This window comes from Hemibagrus wyckioides, linkage group LG06 (genome assembly GCF_019097595.1).
Source record: "Hemibagrus wyckioides isolate EC202008001 linkage group LG06, SWU_Hwy_1.0, whole genome shotgun sequence".
Lineage (NCBI taxonomy): Eukaryota > Metazoa > Chordata > Actinopteri > Siluriformes > Bagridae > Hemibagrus > Hemibagrus wyckioides.
Genome location: NC_080715.1, coordinates 29,797,008 through 29,800,859, shown reverse-complemented (window position 1 = coordinate 29,800,859; position 3,852 = coordinate 29,797,008).

Here is a 3,852-nt window from a genome sequence, read left to right as displayed (position 1 = left end):
TTTATTTATTTATTTATTTATTTAAATTTTTTTTTATTTATGCTCCTGACATTTTATTTTCTGTTGACTTTTATGAGGATATTTTCTTTTTCCAACTAGTTTGTTTAAAGTTACCCAGCCATTACAATTTAATTAAACCGACAAATTGAAGCAATTATTCACTCTAGTCTGCACCAGCATGGATGCTTTCTATAAACTCAGCAGCAAAAGTTAACAATGTACAAGCTCCAGATCTACAGATGATAACGATTGACTGTGGCACTGGAACACGATTCTGTCGCTCACCCGTCACTGTAAAGGCTACAGGAGGGGCAAATATTCACCAGTTACAAATCATCTATGAGCTCCTTTATGGAAAAGTCTATGAAATATGAAATTTGAAAATTTGACTTGTAGATTTGTTACAGATTGGGCCAAAAGGGAAGCGTTTTGGATTTCCAGTGCAAAAAGATATTTTTATTGTTTATTGTATATTCTATGTTCTACACAAACAGCTAGATTTCTTTCTCTGATGTTAAACACTCAATGGTTAGCTTTAACACTCGGTTCAGGTATTTAGCTGGTTTAGTAGAGCATAAAAGCTTTATTAGGAACACCTGCACATTCAAGTTTATTTCTATCTTTACTTTAAAGCAATAGATAATGAATGAGCAAGCCTGAGGTAACGGTAGCAAGAAAACACTCCTTGATCATAATCATGACCATGCAGTCCATGCTGTTGTCTAATCAGCCAATCACATGGCAGCAGGGCAATGCATAAATCATGCAGATTGCGATCAAGAGCTTCACATCAAAATGAAGAAAAAGTCTGATCTCTGTTACTTTAAACATGACATGATTGTTGGATACCAGATGGGCTTTTTGTTTTTGTATTTCAGAACTCTCCTAGGATGTCCACACCTAACTGTCTCTAGAGTTTACACAGAATTGTGTGACAAAAAAAAAAAACACTGAGTGACAGTTCTGTGGATGGAAACACCTTACTGATGAGGGAGAACATTCAACTGAGCTGACAGATATATATAGTAGCCCGAATAATCACTCTTGACACCTGTGGTGAGCAGAAAAGCATCTCAGCATGCACAAATGATCAAACCTTGTAGCGGATAAGCTACAACAGCAGAAGACCACATCAGGTTCCTCTACTATCAGATACGAGCTGAGGCTATCATGGGCAACAGACTCACACAAACTGGACAGTTTAAGATAAGGGAAACAAAATCACCTGGTATTTTTCCAGTCTTCAGCTGATTGGATATGTGCAGAAATGAGCACATTACTATTAAGTGGGTGTATAAATTTACCTTGTTATATTTCCACGTCTATTCGATTCACCTTACCGCACGGACGTGGTGAAGTGTGATCGGATACTTTATTTTCTTTTTCCTGGGAAATGCTTCAGCTCTGGACTATAATTGACATTAAATATGTTATTTTGAGATTATTTTTAATCTCAAAATCTTAACCTGTACCTTTTGTACCCCAAACAAGATCAAAACAAAGACAATAAAAATATAAATACATTAAATTCATATTCAGTTTTCGAGCTTTGTTATCTAGTAGCCAAATCTATCTACAGTATAGTGTCCTCCATGTATATAACTGGAGAAAAAGATGAATATCGATATATCTAAATTAAATATAATCTGACAAATATATAATATAAATATAATTAAGATAATCTGCTTCATCATCTCATAGATCTTTTTGGCAAGAAGAGCTGTAAAAGTTTGGACCTAGCGTTATAACTTGACTGCATCCTAACAGCAGAGCAGGACTTTTCTAAAAGGCTTAGCATAAAAAAAGAAAGAAACAGAAAACCTCGGGCAGTTTTCTGTTAATTATGGAAGTTTGCGTGAGAAGGTTAGAAGGTTATGTGTGATTTGGAGCTTTGGGCTTATTTTCCGACTGTATCCTTGAGTCTATTAATTAATCACAGAAAATCTTGCTAGCTGTGAGTGCGGTGTAACTGTGGGGAAAGGAGTGTAACTGTACTGTGAGGAGGGCTGGAGTGGGGTAGAGGGCTCGTCAGTCACCTTGTGATGCATCGCTAGCCGTTATGCATTATGCATGCACATTTTTTATTGGGTTTAAAATCCAGTAAAGATGGCTTCACGTGAAAAACATAGGAGTCACATGACATTCACGGTGTCTCGGTTAATCATTTGTGACTGGAGGCATGGACTGCATGTGGAGGTCAGTTTGAAATTAACTTAAAGTTTAAGGTTAAAGAAAGAAAGAAAGAAGGCAAGACATTCTCACCTGCACTTGCATATTGTCACCTGAGCGTCACCTTTTTTCGAGTCACCTTACTGTCACAGAACTAGAGCAAATTTACATCCTTCCTCTTCTTCCTCCTTTTCAAGATTTGAATTTCATTTTTTTCATTTTTTTCCCATTCGCTTTGCACTTACTGTATTTATAGTTAACGGCGAAGGTTGTCTCTGTACCACTACTGTAGTAGCTGCATCTATCTATCTATCTATCTATCTATCTATCTATCTATCTATCTATCTATCTATCTATCTGTCTGTCTGTCTGTCTGTCTGTCTGTCTGTCTGTAGTTATGATAGTATTAACTCCTCCTGACTGAGTTGCTGCAGTCTTTCTTCGCTTCATTACACGTCTTTATCCCTTCATTAATCTCATTCCCAGTTTACCCAGTGATCATTGATTTGGATATTTCTAATGCTTAAAGGCACAAATAATAATCTCATTACCATACAATAAAAACATCCTAAAAATAAAACACAGGTAGTAGGACAGATAGTACTAGTGTAGCTTTCTTCTTCCCACAAAAAAAAAAAAAAAAGATTTGGCAAAATAGCTTGTTTAATAAAAATCTTGTCATTTATAAAAATTCAGCTTATTACTCGGCTCCCATTAAAGCACATTATTCAACAGCGACTCTAAATGATTCAGTAAGTACAGTGAAACTAATGGACGGGGTATGTAGTTAGAAGAGTAAGCAGTATATCGGGACCCACAGATAGCTCCGGGGAGGAGAAAACAGACTCCATATATATCAACACTATCATTTAAGAGCTTTTCCAATCACAGCACAGGTTTTCCTCGTTGCATGTTAATTAAATGCTTATAAAAGAACGTGTTCAAGAGTCTAAAATAAGCATTGAATACTGAATCCCTTCCACATACTGTGACTGTAAATATAATTAGTGTGTGTTTGTTTAACTCTATACTAGACTTAACACAAATTATGATGTTAAGAAGGGTAAAAGCGTAGACGAATGGGACAGAGGACGGAGATGTACGGTGTAAACGAATCTGTACCCGAGTGATGGAATGAGGAAAGTGTGACGCGAGAACATCACCTCATCTGTAAAACGTGTTAGAGCTGGCGTCATGGTTCAGCTCTGACCTGTTTGGTTGCCAGATCAAGCACCTCACTTCGCTTTATTGATGTGACGGGTGATGTGACAACAGCAGCAGGATGAATTTTGAAGTGAACTCGAGCATCCTAACTGCCCAGCGCTGACCTAAATGCTTCGACTCTGAGTAAATGGCATTCGCTTAACTTTTTTTTTTCAGGGTCCACTGAGCATGTGCTTCAAGCTGTAATCAAAAACAGCTACATTTCAAGCCTGTGCAGTCCATATATCCAAAGGAAAGGGATATTTCCAGAAAGCATGTCCAAACATCACAGATTTCAGGCAAAAGTCTTAAAACCAAGTCCTTTTTTTAATATAGAAATTTCCCAACATTTAATACATTTCTAAAAAATATAGAAATTTAATAATTACATGTATTGAAATGGATGGAGTATAAACTTTAATATTAAAAGTCAATAATCAGTTTTAATCATTTCAACATTTGTCCTGGTATGTATATATA